Below are 7,630 nucleotides of genomic sequence, written 5' to 3'. Positions count from 1 at the left end.
CCAGCCTCTCTCCCTAGGTCCCCTGCGGGAGACAACCCCTTCCTTCCCTCTTACCCCTTTGGGGGCAAGTTTGCTGAACAGGAGAGTCCCAGGGACCTACGGTGGATGGTGAAGCTGTGCGGGAGGCTCGGGGGAGCCCTTTGTCCTCGGGTGGTCGTCCCGATGACCTGAGTAGAGCCATGTCCTGGTTGTAGGGACCTCAGCAGAGGCTCTGATGCCCTGGCCCTCCAGCCAGCGTGTAGGCTGTCCCAATCCAGGGGGGCCTTGACCCTAGGAGCCCCTCCCCTTGGAGGCTCCCTTGTCCACCCTGGGCCTGCAGACCAAACAGCCCACTGGCCTGCCTCAGCCAAAACAGGAGCTAGAGGAAGGTCAGCTTATCAGGCCTCTCCTACTCCCTTACCCCATGGGCCTGCCTTTCACCACAATCAGTGTCTGGGGTGAGGGAAGGGTTGATGGCACAAGGTGAGGCCACTCTTGGGGTCCACTCCCTCCTGAAGAGGAATGCTTTTCAGCAGGACTCTGAGATAGCCCGGGGCCCCACGGGCAATAACAAAGGAGCTTGCCTGCCCGTGGCCAGTGAGGATAGGGGTCTCTAAGTTTTCTTCTGGCCCCCATGTCTGTACTGTCCTAATCTTTGGGATGGGTGGGAAGGACCTTGACCTAAGGCAGGAGGTGATGACCTCTTGGTCTTTGCTCTCTGAAGGGGATTAAAGTGTTCAAGGCCAGGTCAGACCAACCCTGAAGGAACAGGGTCTGGGTTTCCCTTCTCAGACTGGGGTCCCTGAGGCAGGGCTGTGCCTCCCCCTCAGACAGGGGCTCCCTGAGACTGGGTCAACACTAACCTTCCCTCACCATTGTTACCTCTAGGTGCACTCCGCTATCCACATACACTGAGTGTGGCTCCTGTGAGAGTGGAGCTCCTCCGAGGACCCCTGATCCTCATTGCTCAGGAGCCTGGAGCTGGGCTGAGAGTAGAAATGAGTTGGTTTCACTTTGCTGGAGAGAAGCAGAAGTGGGATAAGCTGGTTGGAGCCCACTGCCTGGTGGATAATAGAACCTGCTCCCTCTGACAGTTTGGGGTGCGACTGCCTGGTATGGGGACAGGAGAGGGAAGGGAGGGCCTCCTCCAGGGACCCTCCTTCCTTGTCTAGAATACTCCATGTAACCTTTTTGTGGGACATTCCCAGGCTGTGAGGGGCTTTCAGGTGGGGAATGTGGGGGGGAGGGGCTCAGGAGCAGGAGGTGGGTCCCGAAGGGCCCTCCGTGGGCTGTTGAAGAAGTTCCTTCCCCTGTTTTCCCCAGCGCCAGCCAGGACTTCGCTGGGCAGGGGCAGGAGGAGAGGTGGCTCAGCCTTGTGTGGGGCTGAGTGGGGAGGGGAGGACAAGCTCCAGGAAAACAAGGACCAAGGCTGCCAGATAGTGGGGGTGGGCGGGGGTGAGGGAGGGGCCTTCAGGGCTCTCCCCAGGGCCAAAGCTGCCTTCAACCTGACCCCAGAGACTGGTCCCATCAGGGTGTCCTGTGTGGAGGTTGCCTCCCTGGGGAGCCCAGTCCTACCTTCTCTCCCGGAGTCCTGTATCTGTGCACCCCCTGCAGCACTCAGCACCCTACAGCGCCCAGGCTTGTCTCCCAGACACCACACGAAGGTCCTTTCGGTCTCTCCCAAAGCACCTGTCGCTGGGCTTTGCCTACAGCCGACACTTCAGCCAACTGACTCCCTCACGCTGAACCCTCTGATTACAATCCTAGTTTGTCCTGAGCCAAGTGCTCAGAGTAATGCCCCTTTATCAGCACTTCCTTCGTGCCCTGCCCTGCATCTCTGTCCATCAGGTCCGATCACCCTGTTCCCTTGGGTGGTCACTCAGTGGTGCGGGAATACAGCCGGAGAGGCTGATGCTTAGACCCCTGCATCCTGGGGGCTGAGAGGGAAAAGGAACCACAGTGTGAAGGGAAAACACTGTCCTGCCTTCAGGGACCCCATTCTGAAGGGGAGACACAGCCCTGCCCTCAGGGACCCCAGTCTGAGGGCAAGACCCAGCCCTGCCTCAGGAAACCCCATTCTGAAGGGGAGACACAGTCTTGCTCTCAGAGAGCCCCAGGTTGAGGGAGGAGACACAGCCCTGCCTCATAGATCCACAGTTGGAGGGAGAGACAGAGCCCTGATCTCAGGGAGCCCCAATCTGAGGGGGGGAAGCAGACCCCTTCTCAGAAAGTTCCAGTCTGAGGGGGCAGACACAGCCCTTACATCAGGGAGCTCACAGTCATTAAGGGGAAACCTATCCCTTCAGCTCCCATTCACCATCAAAACAACATTGAGAGTTTGGGGGGGGGGGTGGGGAAAGAGAGTAATGGCCAAGGACTCCCACATTAACTTTTCTCAAGTTCCTGAAGTATTTCTGCTCTCAGCCAGGGTCAGGGTGAAGTGAACCCCCTGCTCAGACCCTTGCAGGCTCATCTTCACCACAAGGACCTAAGAGCAGGAATGCCTGGGACCTCTTTAGCTCTTGATGATTTTTTTCTTGTGGGAGAGCTGAGCCCCATGACTGGCCTATATAGGTGCTCATCACTGGTGGCCATTTGATTTATTCAGTCTTCTCCCATTAATTGCGTCCAGGGAATCTCATCCAGCCACATGTCACTATGCGTCCCCATTTTAATAGGTGATGAAACTGAGACTCAGAAACTTGAGAGGATGCCCAAACCCCATAGCTAGGAAGTGACAGAGGCCCAGTTCTGCTTGGCCTCAAATCGTATGTTCTTTTTAGGAGCCGAGCTCATCCTCTGTTTGTGTGGGGACAGAGCTCCATCCAGCTCCACAGACTCCGGATTATATAGTTCCACTGGTGAGTGTGAGGACTGGCTGTGGGGTTTCTGGAGGTCTGTGTCTTGGGGCCTTTGGGAAAATAACCTGTGGATACTTGGGGAGACCTCAGAGAGGGGTATGGGGCAGGGCAGAGAAGGGAGGAGAGGTAACTTCACTAGCCACCATTGTGCAATGGGTGAGGCCTGCCTGGAGGAACAAAAGGATACAATCTCAGCAAATAGCAACAGGTTCTGTGACCAAGGAGGCTCTGCAAATGCTGATAGGCTCTGCAAACCCACCAGGCTCTGCAAACCCCAATAGGCTCTGCAAACCCAGCGGGTTCTGCAAATGCTGACAGGCTCTGCAAACTCTGTCAGACACTATGCACTGACAGACCTCACAATGGCAATGGGAGGGAGGGACATCATGGAGGGGAATACCTTGTGATCCAGAGATGCTAAGGGAAGTTTCCACTTACCTTAGAAGTGAAGGCAGGTGGTTGGTTCCCAACAGTGGCTCTGCCTTTGTGAGGAAGTCATGGAGAAGGACGCCAAGTCCTCTGCCCTCCTTCTATAGCCTTCTTCAGTGCCTCTGCCTGGTAGTTTCCCCCTTAGCAGGCCGCAGAGGTGCAGGGCAGGAGGACTATGACTGGGGGAGTCCATGAGGAGCAGGCACGTGAAGCAGGGAGGTCCCCCAGGTGGAAGCCTGGGCAGCTGGGGGATGGGGTAGTCTGGTCCCAGGTAGCCATGGGGCAGGCTGGAAGCCCTGCCTACCCCCGCCGATGGCCCCTCTGGGCTCTAGAATGTCCCAGCCCTTCATACTCTGCCTTGGAAGCAGGGGAGGGAGTGGTCAGAGCAGCAAACTTTTCCGAATGGAAAATGATGAAATCGTTCTGGAAAGCTGACTTTCCCAGGCTCTCATGGGTACAGCTGACAAGGGGAAACCTGAGCCCTGTGGGCAGGCAGGGGGTCCAGCGGCAGGGGATCAGAGGCGCCTCTCTATGACCGAGTCCTGGGAAGCCACTCCAGAGCCATCAAGGGCCTGTTGCCCAGGGGCTGCCCTTGTTGGGGCGGGGGGAGTGGGACCCTGAGTTACCACTCCAGCCCACGGTCCCTGACAGTCTACGCTCAACCCAGCAACTACAGTGATGCTGTGGCAACAAAGACAATTCCTGTCTCTCCTCAGCTCACCCCAAGTCAAGGCCAAAGTCCTTACTGTGACCGGCATGGCCCCATGTGATCCCGCCCTTCTACCACTCTGCTCCTTACTCACTCTGCCTCTTTGTTCCTCAGATGTGCTGACACACTTCTGCCCCAGGGCCTTTGCACTACCTGTTTCCCTCTGCCTGGATGCTCCACCACCCCCCTTCCCCGCCCGTGGACATCCACAAGGCTTACCCCCTCACTTCCTTGACAGCCTTGAATATCACCTTTTTAGCAAGGCTTTTCCTGACCACCCTATTCAACACTGCAACCTACCCTCCCCACCCCAGCCCTGGCACCGCCCCCCTCTTCTGTATTTCCATGCTTTCTTTTTCTCCAGATAATCTCCAAACTATTTCTTTTCGTAGTGGGTTAAAGGGTGCCCCTCCCCCGCTCAATGATATGTCCACATCCAACCCCCTGGTACCTGTGAATACGACTGTAGTGGGTTGAACGTGTCCCTCTTCCAAAATTCAGGCCCACCCGGAACTTCAGAATGTGACCTTATTTGGAAGTAGGGTCTTTGCCGATGTGTTTAAGTTAAGGCTCTGGAGATGAGATCATCCTGGATTTAGGGTGAGCCCTAAATCCAACAACTAGTCAGAAGAGGAGACACGGAGGGATGCGGGAAGACACGGGGAGAAAGCCGTGTGAAGACGGAGCCAGAAACCCGAGGGGTGCGGCCTCAAGTCAAGGAACCCCAAGGATTGCCAGGAGCCACCAGAAGCTGGAAGAGGCACGATCCTCCCCTCTGGGAGCCTTTAGAGGAAGTATAGCCCTGCCAACACCTTGATTTTCAGACATGTAGCCTCCAGAACTGGAGGGAATAAATTTCTGTTGTTCTAAGCCACCAAGTTTGTGGTAATTTGTTATGGCAGCTACGGGAAACGAATACAACGCTCTGTCATTTACTCATCTATTTGTTTATTATCCATAAACACACTCCCCCTCCTCACATCTCAACTCCAAGAAGACAAGGGTTTTGGTTTATTTTGCTCACTGACGTATCCCCAAGCAACTAACGCAGTGCCTGGCACATAGCAGGTGCTCAATAAATATTTGTCAAATGGCTGAGTAAATAAGTTAGATGAGAGCAAGGAATACAGAGATGGGGGGTGGGGGGTGGCTTTCAGGGGATCCACTTGGCTGCCCAGTTCCCGGGGCCCGCCGAGTCCAGCTCAGTGTGGGGGGAACCCAGCACCTGTGCAGAGGACCACCTGGAAGAAGAGGAGAGTGAGAACTGGGGTCCCTTGGGATGAGCCTCCCTTGACAGGTGGCCTCAGTTCCGCTCACAGAGGGATGAGTGGAGCCTGCCTTGTCCCCACATTCAGCCTCCCCAGGCTTGGTCCCAGCTGGACACTCTGTGGGATGGGCCTCTGCAGACAGGAGGTACCCTCCCTCCACATCCCACATCCAAAGGATCCACCCTGCACCCCAACTTCAGATGCCTCAACAGTTGGTACAGAGAGGACCCCAAGCCCTCCCCGAATCCCTGTGCAGACCCAGCCCTGTGCTGCTAGCCGGGCGTCCAGGGCCACGGTGTGCGGAGGACTGGGGAAGGTCTAGAGGCCGACGGGAGAGGATCCCAGGGGCAGAGGTGGGACGTCATCCACCTCTAAGTCCTCAAGTCTCCATCCGGACCTGGGCTCCTCCCTGACTCCTGACACTGGTGAAGCTGGCCCGTCCGTGGTGGCTTAGAGATAGCTAGAGATTCTTTGCCACTCCCTACCGTCAAGAAGTAGAGTCCACTTTCTCTCCCCTTGAATCTGGCTTGGCCCTGTGACTTGCTCTGAGGGGAAAAAAATGCAGCAGAAGTGATACAGTGCCAGTTTCGGGCTTAGCACTTAAAGGGCCTGGTTGCTTCCCCACCCCTCCTCCCTTCCCCGACTCAAGCCTCCGCCATGCTGGAAGGCATTCCAGGTGATTCTGTTGCAGGAGAATGGAGGCCCAGCTGACCGTGGAGAGGCCTGCAGTTCGTGGGTGAGGCCACTTGGACCTGCCAGCTGCATGCAGCTGACTCGGCGACCCGGCCCCAGATGAGACTTCCAGAACAACCAGCACGACCCCCACAAGTGTGAGAAATGAACAAACCATTGTTGCTTGAGGCCGCTATCTTTGGGAGTGGTTTGTCTGCAGCCATAAAACCCTTAGAGGGCTGTATCTCAGAGGCCCTGTTGATTCCAACATGGTAGGATTTTTGAGAACTTAGCTTGAAGCTGGTTCCCTAGTGACTGTGGAGAGACACGTATCTCAGACTCTGCAGACACAAGGTCTTGAGCTGGAAGGACGTCACTGATTGTAGAATTCTGAGCAGCCCAGGAGGCCTTGCGCCGTCCCTTCTCAGCTTCCGGCCATATCACCGCCCATCAGAAAGTTCCCTCCACACTCACTGGCCTCTGCTCAGCTTCAGCTCCAGCCCTGGCCTCTGTGGTCTGGGCTGAGGGTAGGGGGCAGAGCCAGAAAAAAAAAGGTCTAGAATGATTGGCGGTCTTCCCCTTTCTCTGTGTGCTCTTTGCCAAAGTTAGCTGGCTAGGGAGGCCACTGGTAAAATGTCCTGTTCCAGATGTTGCCCAGAGGTGTTGGGGGATACCATGATACTGAGGACAGCCAAGCCTGGCCGTGGGGAGCGTGCTGGGAGCAGGGCATGCTTGTGTCCTGGTCCAGAATGGTCCAGGGCTCTGCCTGGCAGCTGGGGACAGAGAAAGCTATGAGGCACGGACACTGGAGAAGACAGTGTTGATCTGACCCTCATCGCGGAGGACGATGGCCATATCCGCGCCTGTTGTGGTTCTGTGTTTGGTGGCCTGGGCTCTTGGAAGGGGTGGAGAGACCAGGCGGTGAGGGCCTGGGCTGGACCCCTACATGCTGCCAACATCCACCCTAACTGTTCTAACTGTCCCGGGAGGTGCCCATGGGAGGGCCTCCCCGCTTCTGACCCATGTTCTCAGGGCAATGGGAATGTTTGACAAGAGTGATGGGTGTGACCCCAGAGGTCCCTTTGGCCCCCCAGGAACTCAGATGCAGGGTTTCTGAGAAGCATTGTGCCTGGCCTGCCTCCTGAGCTCTGATGGTCGTGCACGCCCATTTAGGCTGCCTGAGTTACCCTTTGGCCTCTGGAGACAAAGTGCTTGTGGCCCCTCCTGGGGGTTTCTGGGCCTCCGGGCCCTGCCGTGAATGTTGGCAAACAGCTCCTGCCTCCTCCACATGCGATCGGCCACCATCCCTTCCCCCACCGGGGAGCCCAGCCAGGGTAGTGGGTTGTCGCACGGGCAGGGGTAGGCAGCTGTGCCCTGTCTCTGGTGCATCGTGTGTCTCCTGGCCTCTCGCTGGGTGAGTCCAGGCTGAGAACCTTCCTTCTCTCTTCCAGTGGGTGTTTCTCAAGGTCGTGCTCTGCCCCTGCCCTTTCACCCCTCTGGGCGGCCCCACCCCACCCCAGGGTCCAAATCCCCAAGCCCCAGCTCGGTAGTGGGGGACTCTCCGTGTGGCCTGGAGCAATTCACTGCCCCATCTCCCAAGAGGAAGACTAGAAATGTTCTCAGGCCTGCCTCTGCTGTCTCCGCCACCCTAGGGTTCTCTGCGGAAGTGATGCTCCCCAGGACCTCTCCCCCTCTTTCCCCTCCCCCTCCTT

The 7,630-nt window shown here is 56.9% G+C and overlaps 1 long non-coding RNA gene across 1 annotated transcript; it reads left to right on the top strand.

Annotated features, from left to right (window-relative positions):
• Positions 1 to 871: 871 nt before the first annotated feature.
• LOC147580960 (uncharacterized) lies at positions 872 to 4,852 on the top strand. Its single transcript, XR_015250804.1, has 3 exons — positions 872 to 1,043; positions 2,763 to 2,840; positions 4,480 to 4,852. It is a non-coding gene; the product is annotated as an uncharacterized LOC147580960 (long non-coding RNA).
• The last annotated feature ends 2,778 nt before the right edge of the window (positions 4,853 to 7,630 follow it).

The sequence above is a fragment of the Puma concolor genome, chromosome B2 (assembly GCF_028749965.1).
Source record: "Puma concolor isolate L17-30 chromosome B2, mPumCon1.1.hap2, whole genome shotgun sequence".
NCBI lineage: Eukaryota > Metazoa > Chordata > Mammalia > Carnivora > Felidae > Puma > Puma concolor.
The sequence above is the reverse complement of the archived record's forward strand: the minus strand, read 5'-3'. Positions and strand labels throughout refer to the sequence as shown.